This window comes from Ovis canadensis, chromosome 18 (assembly GCF_042477335.2).
Source record: "Ovis canadensis isolate MfBH-ARS-UI-01 breed Bighorn chromosome 18, ARS-UI_OviCan_v2, whole genome shotgun sequence".
Lineage (NCBI taxonomy): Eukaryota > Metazoa > Chordata > Mammalia > Artiodactyla > Bovidae > Ovis > Ovis canadensis.
The window spans coordinates 41,127,111-41,140,288 of NC_091262.1; positions in this window are offsets into that span (position 1 = coordinate 41,127,111).

Here is a 13,178-nt window from a genome sequence, read left to right on the forward strand (position 1 = left end):
CCCCCAAAATTAAGTACTGTCACATACATGCACAAATGTCTGCAAATTAACAAATTTATCAGAAATTTTGTAGAAACAAATTTGTAGAAAATGAAACCAAAGTTCAAAGGAAACACATTCTAAAATTTCAAAGCAAAGACCATTTATAGTTCTAAACAACAATTGAAATACTTCTTCACTGTGTCTAGCATTCATAGGAGCACAGAAATTACTCCAGATTGATTTTATTTCTGGATACTTTTTGTTCATTGGAAACTTCTAAGAAATATGCCTGTTAGGTTTACAAAAATTTTAGAGCAATTTAGGAATTTATCTACTTTATGTAAAGCTTTTTAACAATTGGTCATTGTTGGGCTATATTTCATGTGCTCATGATCTGCTGCTAAATTGCATTGTTCAAGCCAGGGATTCCTCCAAGCCCATGGAAGAAAGCGAAATCCAGTCAAATCCAGTGATAGTCAACTCAATCCCCCTCTCCTTCCACCCACCCAAATCCCAAATCTCAGTTTTCCTGGACATCTCTCTTTTACTATTGAATCAAAAACATTTATAACAGGTCAAAGCTGACTGCGGTAAAGCTCTGTGCATGCTTACATGCTCAGTCACTCAGTCGTGTCCAACTCTTTGCAACCCCATGGACTGTAGCCCACCAGGCTCCTCTGTCCATGGGATTTCCTAGGCAAGAATATTGGAGTGGGTTGTCATTTCCTTCTCCAGGAGGTCTTCTCAACCCAGGAATCTAACTTGAGTCTCCTGTATTGCAGGCAGATCCTTTACCACTGAGTCACCAGGGAAGCCTATAGAACCCAAGGTGTGGAGGAGGGATAAACTGGGAAATTCCGGTTGACATTTACACACGGTACTATACATATAATAGAGAACTAATAAGGACCTCCTGTATAACACAGGGAACTTGCTCATGGTCTGTATGGGGAAAGACTATAAAAGATTGGATATATGTATATGTATAGCTGATTCACTTTGCTGTACACCAGAAACTAACACAACATTGAAAATCAACTGTAGTCCAATAAAAAATTTTTTAAAAAAGGTCCCAAGCTGGCTCAGCTGGAATGTGGCTCCAGATGCTGGACAGGATGTCTTAGAGGGAATGGGTGCTGGAAATGGGGGTTGTAACTGATCTTGGGGCTGGACCTTTCCCTTAAGGTGAAGAAGAGGTTAATGAGTCCATGCACTGGCCCCTGTAAAATGCCTCTTTGTGTCCTGGCCAGTAGGCAGGGCGCCCTTCTGGAGGACCCAGTGCTATGGTATTTCCTTGGAACACTTCTGAATTTTATCTGAACAATGATGTTGGGCCAGTGAAATAGAATAAAATAGCAAAAATGGCCTGACAGGGACCGTGGGAGTATTATTTAGAATGGGCTGAAAGGGATCCCAGTACTGCCGCCTCCCCTTTCTGTCAGGGCTCCTCAGAAAGGCAGAGGGCACTCCCTGTTTACATGCAAATGTGAAAGGCCGCCGTCTTCTTGTCTTCTCGGACCAGCTGAATGCCTGCCAAGGGAGGCTGGGCTTGGACTTCAGAGAGAAATATTTCCAGGCGCTCCTCACCCATTTAAGGGTGGCTCAATGCCCGCAGTTATTTAATAGAAAAGACAAAACAAAGCCCCAAACAACCCTAAAAACCAAATGACATAATTCGTCTCTTATCCCTGGAGATGGAACAGTATCTTTGTAGAGTCTGGCTGGACTGTGATTCTTAGTATAGATTTTATTGTGTTTCCCTGGTGGCTTAGTGATAAAGAACCTGCCTGGCAATGCAGGAGATGCATGTTCGATCCCTGATTCAGAAAGATGCCCTGGAGAAGGAAATGACAACCCACTCCAGTATTCTTGCCTGGCAAATTCCATGGAAAGAGGAGCCTGGAGGGCTAAAGTCCAGGGAATTGCAAAGAGTCAAACACAACTGAGCACAGCACAGCATGTGCTCTTCATCATAGTGCCCAGTTTCCAAATCTCACGGCTAAAATTAGAGTGTGCAGATATATTTCTTGTCTTTACAATGAAAACTCTAGGAAGATTGCATCACACCCTTGAAAGAAGACCCAGGTGTCTACGGTCTCAGAGTCTGGGAGGCTGGGCCTCTGATGGAGGCTGTGGCTTTGTGACACCCCTTCCCAAGGCCTCTCTTACCATGGCTTTGTTGGAGTATCCGCCACCCTGAAATTCGAGAATCCCATAGGAATCTGTGGGGTAGCTCTGGGTGTGTTTGCCAACAGACCATTTTTCAGGTTGAACTTCTGCCAGCTTGTTTTCCTCTCCATTTTTGCTGGCTGTTACACTTGGCAGAGGGGGAATGTGTTGGTTGGTGAGCTGGCCACAGCAACACCTGAAAACAAAGACAAAGCTTGGTCTTTCTAGAACATTCTCCTTCTTACACTGCATTAACCTGAATAAAAGCAGACTAACACTTTCCTCATCCAGTTTTACTGGGGACAGAAATACCCCTTATGGTATCCTTTTCCAGGTAATCAGTGCAAATCTATTTCCACACCAGACTATTTTAAACACATTGGATGACTGCCCTTCCTTACTGAACACATCTTAATTCTTTTTCTTTTAAGAATTGTTGTATTTATTTTAAAATTTTTATTTAAAAATTTATTTATTTATTTGTTTTTGGCTGTATTGGGTCTTCGTTGTTGCATCCGGGCTTTCTCTAGTTGCAGTGAGTGGGGGTACTCTATAGTTAAGTTGAAGACTTTTCATTGCAGTGACTTCTCCTGTTGTAGAGCAAGGGCTCCAGAGCGCAGGCTCAGTAGTTGTAGCACAGGGATTTAGTTGTCCCACGGATGTGAGATCTTCCCAGACCAGGGATTGAACCTGTGTCCCCTGCAGTTGGCAGGCAGATTCTTAACCACTGGACCACCAGGGAAGTTCTTTAATTCTTTTTGGTGTTTTGACAACATGATTATGGCCACCAATCACTGAAATTCTGTGACAAAGGACACTCACTCTCCACCACCCCCCCCCCCATATAGAATTGACCCTCAAGGATTGTTCAATATTGCTAAATTCTTCCATTGCTTTAGTAAAACGTTTCTCTACACAAGTTAACATTGAAAGTGTATTTGTTTTGCCGCTCATACTTTTGGTGTCAATTCAAAGAATCATTTGCCAAATCCAAGGTCATGAAGATTAACTTCTACGTTTTTGTCCAAGAACTTTATAGATTTAGCCCTTATCTCTGATATGTGATAGATTTGGAGTTAATTTTTATATGTGGTGTGAGGTAGGGGCTTAAAGCCATTCCTTTGTACCTTGATATCCAGTTGTTTCAGCATCATTTGATGAAGAAACTAATCTTCCCCCATCAGGTTAGGTAACCTTGCCAAAAAATCATAGACAAGTCATAGACAAGTGGGTTTCTTTCTGGACTCTCAGTTCTATTACATTGGTCTTTATGTCTACCCTTATTCCAGTACTACACTACCTTGATTAGTGTAGAACTGTAGAAAGTATTGAAACCAGGTAACATGAGCCCTTCTACTTTGTTCTTTTTTATAAGATTGTTTTGGTTATTTTGGATCCCTTGCAATTCCATGCCAATCAGCTTGTTGATTTCTATAAAGAAGTCACCCAGAACTCTGATAGGGATTACATTGAATCTGTAGGTCATTTTGGCTGTCTGCATCCTGACGGAGGAGTTTATAGCCCAAGTGACTCTCTGCTTAATGACTCACATGGAGAATAAGTTCTGGGCATCCTTGACTCCTCCTCCCTTTCCCTCAAACACCAGAATAGTTGCTGGCAGCTGGTGGACAAGGGCTATTTTGAATAACATCTTAATTATGGCTTCCAATTTACCTGTTTGGGTCTTTAGTGCTGGGAATGACAAAGATACATTCTCGTTTGCAAAAAGTTTTTTCTATCCAAGCTTTCTGTCCCTAGAAGAGGAAAAAAGTGGACATTAGACTGAGATATTCCCAAACCAACCTCAGAATTCATTATTTTACTTTTATAAAATGAATAGTAACAGGGAATCTGCCCAAAACATCTGAATAAACACCTCCAAGAATGGTGAATGCAAGCCTTTCAGGATCTTAGCTCTGGTTCCTTTTAAGAGAAATGGCTCAGAAATATGCTTTTGTGGTTTCCGTAGGGCTAGGAAACCTGTGCTTTGCATGAAAATCAGAGTCTACAGAAGGGGAATGTTGGTGCCCCTAGAGACAGCCAGTGCCCTGTGGAGCCTGGTGTGGACCTGAGTTATTGGAAAAGCTGACAAAATTGTCAGTCTCTGATCAGGTCTTTGTTTTGTTTTGTTTTTCCTTAAGATGTGTGAGTCTGTGTGTGTGGACCATTTTTAAAGTCTTTACTGAATTTGCTACAATATTGTTTCCATTCATGTTTTGTTATTTTGGCCACAAGGCATGTGGGATCTTAGCCCCTGGATCAGAGATGGAACCCATGTCTGTTGCATTGGGAGGCAAAGTCTTAACCACTGGACCAACAAGGAAGTCATTCTGATCAGGTCTCCAATTTGCTGACAAGAACCTGGTCTTCTCTAGACTCCCGGGCCCCATTGATTGCACTATAGTCATTTTATAAGTAATGTTTCTAACTGGTGCTCAGATTCACCAACTGTTACTTTTATAATTAAAAATATTGAAGATTGTGAAAAACTGGGGCCTCATGTAACATTGATGCTGGGGCTGGAAATTGGTACATTTACCATCAGGCGTTATTTGGCAATCATTTGTTGTAGTTACAAAGCTTATATGTTTTCACTTGCCATTTTTTAGGATTTTATTCTACAAATATGCCTGAACAAGCTGACACAGGCCCAAAGCTATTTACTGCATCACTGTCTGTGATATCAAAAGGCTGGGAGTCACCTACTGCTTATCAGTAGGGGATTGTTACCCAAATCATGGAATTAGTCATCAATGCAATTATTTGACAAAACAAACAACATTTTTGAAAGAGAATAGGATGTTCTTGTTCTATCGATAGGGGAAAATCACTGAGCTATGGTAAGTGAAAAAGCAAGCCACAGGATAATTTCTAGAAAATGGACACCATGTATGGGAATGATACCCCAGGAGCAGCTGGCAGTGGGTCCCTCAGAGGGAGACCTAGAGGCCTCAGGGACCTGGGTGGAGAGGAGGTGCCCATAGCCTGGGGCCCTGCTTAGTTTTTTAAAGATTTTATTTTTTGTCAAGCTTAGTGAAGTAAGCCATAAAGAAAGACAAATATCATATGATATTGCTTTTATGTGGAATCTAAAAATGTGATACAAACAAACTTATTTACAAGACAGAAATGGACTCACAGACACAGAAAACAAATTTATGGTTACCAAAGGGGAAAGGTTGGGGGGAAGGGATAAATTAGGACCTTGGGATTATCAGATGCACACCACTATATATAAAACAGATAAATGATAAGGACCTACTGTATAGCACACGGAACTACACTGAATATCTTGTAATAATCTATAAAGGAAAAGAATCTGAAAAAGAATATGTGGGAATTCCCTGGTGGTCCAGTGGTTAGGACTTAGTGCTGTCACTGTGGGACCTGGGTTAAATTCCTGGTCGGGGGCTAAGATCCCACACACTGCACAATGTGGCCAAAGATACATAGAAGTAGATACAGATACAGATAACTGAATCATTCTGCTGTACACCTGAAACTAACACAACATTGTAAATCAACTACACTTCAATTTTAAAAAATTTTTAAATTAAGACTTTATTTTTTTAGAGCCATTTTAGGTTTACAACAAAACTGAAAGGGTGGTACAGAGATTTCCCATAAACTCCCTGCCCTCCATCCTTATCAACATTCTCCACCAGGGAAGTGTATTTTTTACCAAAGTCGAACCTACATTGACAAATCATTACCACCCAAAGTTGATAGTGTGTGTTATTTCACTCTTGGCATTGTACAGTCTATGGTTTGACAAATTAAAATGACTTCTATCCACCATTATAGTATCATACACAGTGTTTTCTGCCCCAAAAATCTTCTGTGCTCTGCCTATTCATCCCTCCCTCCTCCTACTCGCTGGAAACCACTGAATTTTTACTATCTCCATAGTTGCACCTTTTCTACGTTGTTGTATAGTTGGAATCACCCACTCTAAAGTCCTTTTAGGCTGGCTTCTTTCACTTGCAAGCATGCTAAGTCACTTCAGTTGTGTCTGACTCTGTGCAATGCTATGGACTATAGCCCTTCAAGCTCCTGAATCCATGGGATTCTCCAGGCAAGAATACTGGAGTAGGTTGCCATGCCTCCTCCAGCGGATCTTCCTGACCCAGGAATCAAACCTGTGTCTCTTATGTCTCCTGGATTGGCAGGCAGGTTCTTTACCAAGCAGTGTCACCTGGAAGCCCCTTCTTTCACTTGGTTGTATGCCTTTAAGCTTCTACCATGCCTTTCTGACAGATAACTCTTTTTTAGTGCTGAATAATATTCCATGGTCTGGATGTACCACAGATTGTTTACCCATCTACCCTCTGAAGTTAGTTGCATCTAAATTGTGTCAATTCCAAATAAAGATGCCATAAGCATCTGTGTGCGGTTTTCCATGCGGGTGTAAGTTTTCCCATTTAAAAATCTGAATGATGTGAATGTATGACCTTGGTGTGTGGCCATCCCTCAAGTTTGCCATAGACCCTCCAGGACCTGTGGCTAATAAATCTTATTCCTCCAAGTTCCCTTGGTCTTGTCTTAAGTGTATTTTGCAATCAGAATAAGAACCACAAGGGCTAGGGCAGCCACATCAGTCCTAGAGGGGTGATGTCTGTGGGGCTCCCTGCAGTGAGGCCTGGGTGAATGCCCTGGGCATGCCTAGCCAGGAGCTTCATTTTCCACAGGCTGAGACCAACATGGTTATACAAAGCACAGAGCTCAGGAGACTGGGGATCATCGGCCGACCACACATATACATGTATGTATATATATTTCCTGGTTCCATCCACCAAAAGGGGCTAAAAACACTCTGACAGAATTGAATATACTTAGTGTGCAAATATTTGTTTCTAAACAACATTCTCCACTAAAAAAAGCCAGGGCTCCTAGGACAAATGACTGAATCCAGATCTGGGGCAGAGAAAGTACAAGAAGAGCTTGGAACATCTTGTGCCAGAAAGTAAGGAAGTGTTTACTTTCCAGTTGGGAACTTGTCAGAAAACACACAACCCTCTTTGAAAGGGCTCTCATTGGCTTTATCTGAGATGTGAGCATGAAACTAAATGATCACAATAAAGAACTGTAACCCTTTGGCTGAAATAAGGATCCATGAACTCACAGTGGCATAAATTTATACAGAAATAAATATATAGGGGAGATGGGAAAGCTCTTTCTTGCATTTTTTAGTCACCCTCCCAATGTAGCAGGCCCAGGTTCCACCCCTGGTCAGGGAACTAGATTCCGCATGCCACAACTAAGACCCAGTACGGCCACATAAATAAATATTTAAAAAATAAAGAAAATAAAGAAAACCAACATTTGGTAACCGTCAAGAATCTTTGTTGAAATCTACATGCCATAGGTAAAGGATTGGCGAGGAACAGTACACTTACATAATCTCAAGGCATCTCCCACAGATATTTCTTAATCACAAAGGGGAAATGAGAACCTGACAGGTTGGAGAAATCTGGTGAATACCACCTAAAATAAAGTGAGCTGTCACCAGCAATGAAACCAATATTCACCATGAGCCTCTAGATGAAATGCAGAGAAGAAAAACTACCTAAAATGCAAAATCTGAATCTAATAAGGAGGAAACTTTCGACAACCAAATTGAGGAGCATCCTGGAAAACAACGGAAATCACTGACCTTCAAAACTCCAAAGGCCATGAATAGCAAGTAAAGGCTGGGTAACAGTCACAGGAGCTATAGAGACCTGACCCTGGAACACCCTTCAGTTTTTTGCCTCATCTTTGGCCCTGCCCCCCAGTCCCGCCCACCCTTTCGGCTCCCACCCTCTGATCCCTCTCCAGGCCCCACTCCCTCTAATGGCTCACTGACCCTTCCTCCCAGTGCCTCCACCCCACCCCTGCATAAGAAACCAACAAGTGGGCCCCTCACAGAAAACTGTTAATAACCAGGTGTGGGAAATCAGGGAAGCTTCCCAGGTGGCACAGTGATAAAGAATCCACCTGCTAACGCAGAAGACTCAGGTTCGATCCCTGGGTTGGGAAGATCCCCTGGAGGAAGAAACAGCAACCCACTCCAGTGTTCTTGCCTGGGAAATCCCATGGACAGAGGAGACTGGTGGGCTACAGTCCATGGGGTCCCAAAGAGAGGGATACAACTTAGCGGCAGGGCACACATGCACGTGGGAAATCAGAAAGCCAGGGTCTAGCCCCTTGGGAAACTAGGCTCAGGCCCCTGTCATCACAAGGGGGACAAGCCATCTGCCCTGCAGGGTCTCAAGTGCTAAGGTGGGTAAGGAGCAGGGCCGGCAGTAACATGCCTCAGACATAGTCACATCTATTCCATCACAGGCAGTATTCAAACGCTCCCAGGCACCCTTCCTGCTGGTGCAGGGCATCTGTGGGTCTCCAGGGCCATCAGCCTGGCATCTGCTCCCCCAACTCAGGAGGGGGCTTTTCAAGGCGCCCAGCACTGACTCTGCTTGTAGCCATGGGCAAGGGCAGCAGCTGGTATCCACACAGCTCCAGGCTCAACCCACTTCCCTCTGCTTCACCAAAAATCCATTCTTTTTCTAATGAAAAAGCTAATATGTGATTACCATACTTTCCCTGAGGAAAGAAAGGCTTTGCATTAGTACTAACTCTGAATTTTTCTTATTCTGTTTTTAGTTTAGTTAGGAAGAATCCAGGTCCAAAATTCCAGTTACTGCTTGTTGTTGTTATTCAGTCACTCAGTTGTATTCGACTGTTTACCACCCCATGGACTACTGCAGCATTCCAGGCTCCCCTGTCCTTCACTATCTCCTGGAGTTTACTGCAGGCACTCCTGCAGGGGACCGAGCAGGACTGTGGCTCCTGTGATTTTTGTGGGAGATTCATATCCATCAAGTCTGTGGTACTATGTTACTGGTTAGTCTCCAGAAATGCTCTAGAATCTTCTGAGGATGAACAAGAGGTCCCGGAAATCGCTCACTCTATGCCTGCAGTCATGGTTCACAGGGTCTATTTTCTGTCAAGAGGCCCAGCACGGAGGCTCTCTGGCTCCCTGCTCCCCAGCCCCTCCGGCGGGCTATTCCTACACACCCTCCCTCTCTCATCTGACCCTTTTCCTCCCACAAGAATCTCAGAAGCCACAGCCCTGTTAGGTCTCCTGTAGAAGTGCCTCGTGGAAGGGTGGTGCTCACTGTCCCCTGGTGACTAAGGGGTGATTCAGAAGCCCAGGTGGAGTGTGGCCAGGGATGCAGGCAGCAGCCCACCCCTAGGCCCCTGAGGGCAGCTGGGCACACGGAGCAGGGAGTCACCCAAGTCAGCTGACGTGGGGCGAGCTCAGTCTCAGAGGCAAATTCAGGTGAGAGGCGATGGGTGGAGGGCCCCTTGGTAAACAGTCCGCCCAGCCCTCCAGAGGATGCCCCAGGGCTGAGTCAGGCCAAGGGATTAAGGAAGGGCATGTGGACTGAGATGAAAGGAAGCAGAGCCTCCTGGGGTTCATTCATAAACCCTCCAAGTCCCCCCAGCCCCTAGGCTAAATCCCGCTCACTCATTTGAAGTAGTCTCTTCCACCACAAATATTTATATTATTTTATTTTGTTAACAGAAATTGAGAAGCATTTTATTTTTTTCAGGGAAGAAGTGGTTATTTGAAATGCCTTGGGGCAGGGTAATAGGACCCCTGTCCTGGGGATTAGGCTCGCATCTGAAAGAGTGCAGGAAGCTGAGTAGGGGAAGGTGGGAGCACTGCCCACCACACTGAGCTGCAACTTTCCTGTCTCTGAAAGGGACACTGCTTTGCATAGTTCTGAGCTTCAACTGAGATGATACTAGTGCCATATTTGGGAAGTGCTACAGGAGACGTGGATTCAATCCCTGGATTCAGTCCCTGGTTCAGGAAGATCCCCTGGAGAAGGAAATGGCAACCTACTACAGTATTCTTGCCTGGAGAATTCCATGGACAGAGGAGCCTGGTAGGCTACAGTCCATGGGGTCACAAAATAGTCGCACATGACCAAGCAACTACGCAGGCACACACACACATTTAAATGGAAATCTTAGTCATTCCAACAGCTCCCCTCCCTTATCTACAGAAGTTACATGCTAGGACCCCCCAGCTGATGCCCAAAACCCAGATAGGACCAAATTCGAGATATACTATGCCTTCTCTCATACGTACATACCTATGATAAAGTTTAATTTATAAATTAGGCATAGTAAAAGATTAATAATAACTAATAATAGAATAATAACTAATAATAAAATAACACAAATGAACAGCAATTCCTAATAATGAAAGAAAAAGCCTTGCCTGGTCTGGCCTCTAGTCAATTTCTCTTACTTGGGCAAGAAGGTTCAGTAGCAGGCAGATGGGATATTTGGTGATGCTGTTGGGGCTGGGAAAGGACCTGATGTTGATGGGGATGGAGGGACGGGAGGGGCCTAATCACGAACCTAGGTTTCTGGCTGGTGGAGCTGGATGGCTGGGGGTGAAATTTATGGAGGTGGGGGCCACGCAGGCCCAGGCTTGAGGAAGACAATCCAGCCCCCTGCAGTGAACACCTCAGGCTCCAGGCACCCACTGGACCTGCAGGGAGGGAAAGGGGTCAGCTGGTTGCATGAATGAGACCCAGGGTATAGCGATATCTAGATAACTCTAGATAATGGGAATCAGAGAGATTGCTGATGGAGAGACGGCAGGAAGTAGAGAGGAAGGTGTCTGGCACTGAGTCCCCAGGAGCAGGGGAGAGGGCTGGGGACACAAGGTCTGGGAGGTGGAGGACAGACACAGTGTCTCAGGAGCCTGCTAAGGATCGTTGTGTCCTTGATAGACTAGCCAGGTTTGCGGGAGGAGGGTTACAGTGAAGTAGGCTGATGGCCCTGCCAGCTCGTTTTTTGTTTTATTTTCAAAGAAAGAAAAAAAAAAAAAAGAAGTATCTGCTATTAACAATAAAAAGCCCTAGGCAACCTTTATACAACCTGGGGAGTAACCACCAGATCTCGTGATCAGGTCATTTGCTGGACTTTCATGTGGATTTAGAGCTAAGTCCTGAGGAGCTGTAGACAGCCAGCCTCACCCCCCACCCCCACCCCCGTTCAGAATAGGGGTGGCATCAGGACCTTCTGGAATGGGTTCATGTGGATGGGGAGGGGCCTCTGGGGAGGTGTGGGTGGGGGGTGCCCAGGGAAGGTGGGGAGGGTGGGGCTGGGGCAACAGGGCAGCCTGGTCTGGGCCTCAGGAAGTGGCTTCGGAACTAAGAGCTGGTTTGCTGCTGGGTGAGTCTCTGTTTACTCAGTGGCCCTGCTTCTTGGGCCAAAATTAACAGCAAAGGCCACAGTGAAATGGTGATTTGTGGACCAATTTAGCCAAAAGAAACCGCTGGTCTCATGCGTCTATTTAGAGCAGACGTCTTGCGCTCTCATCCAGGGCTGCATGGGGCCCACACGTGGACCTGGTTTGACCCTTGTATCAGGAGAATTCGCTGCTGTTATTAACTGCAAGAGAGGTCCCCATGTGAAAACCTTGACTTCTGGCTGCCCTGCACTGCCCTGGGGATGTGGGAACTCGGGCTGACAGACCTCCTGCACGGCTGAGGCTGTGAGTACCACCACACAGGAGAAATGAGAAAAGTGCTCTTGAAGAGGGGACAGCAGAACAGGGAAGAATGCCAGGACTCCCTTCTCTGCTGTGATGGGCACAGTGAGGCCCGCTCAAACCTGGATGCATTTGGGGTGGGGGCCATGCAGAGACCGTGGGCTCCCTCACTGTGATTTCACAGATGAGGAAACAGACAGTGGAGGGGTTAGGACTTTGGTAGGAGCTCTGGGAGGTGATGGTTGGATGGTATCACTGACTCAATGGACATGAGTTTGAACAAACTCTGAGAGATAGTGGTGGACAGAGAAGCCTGGCATGCTGCAGTTTATGGGGTCGCAAAGAGTTTGACACGACTGAGTGACTGAACAACAACTGGGAAGTTAGGGGGCATCGAGACATAAGACACAGTGACATGGTGAAGCCACAAGCTTGGCCAGTCTCATGGCCAGGTGGCCGGGCTGACTCCCCTGCATGGTTCTGTCCCTCATCTCACATCTGTCTTCTCTGGCAGATTCAAAAAATTTTCTCCAAAATGGGCAGATGCTTTTGAGGTCCTCCCTGTAAGGAGGATAGAGAACAGAACTATCTCTATTTTGAATTAAAAAAAAAAAGTTGTAATAAGATTTTTCTGGCATGATCTAGCTGTGCAAGAACCACCCTTGAGGTGTAAATGTCGCGTTCACCATGGCAGCCATAGGTAGCTTATGGAGCATCTTAAATCTGGGTGGTCTGAGTTGGGATATGCTGTGAATTTACATGTAAAACAGCAAGTTATCATTTGCCATGTCTAACACTGGACCTTAGGAAGAAAAGTGGGGACTTCCCTGAAGGTCCAGTGATTAAAACTTCACCTTCCGAAGGGATGTGGATCTGATCTCTGTTTGGGGAGCTAAGATCCTATGTGCTTTGAAGTACTGTCACCCCACTCCTCCCACCCCAAAAAAGAAAGAAAGAAAGAAAAGAAAAAGTGTTTGGGAGGATTTTTCCCAGGTGGCTCAGTGGTAAAGAATCTGCTTGCCAATGCAGGAGATGCAGGAGAAGTGGGTTTAATTCCTGAGAAAATCCCCTAGAGAAGGGAATGGCAACCCACTTCAGTATTCTTGCCTAGAGAATCCCATGGACAGAGGAGCCTTGTGTCTGTGGACACAACAGTCAGACACAACTGAGCTAATATGTGCGAACGCATTAAAAAACTAATACAATTTTTATGTTGACCACATTTTGAAATGATCATATTGGGGATATATTGAGTTAAATACATTTTTATATTTCACTAACTTTTTTAACATGACTTATTTTTGTTTGGATACAGCTACTCTACAATGTACATTGATGTCTAGGGACAGATCTCTCTGCATATTAATGCATCCCTGGTGACTGTCTTTTTAATGGAGGTGTTTAAATACTGAATGCCATTAATCTCTAGGTCAGGGACTAGGTCTCATTAGTCCTCTGGATGAGGGCTTCT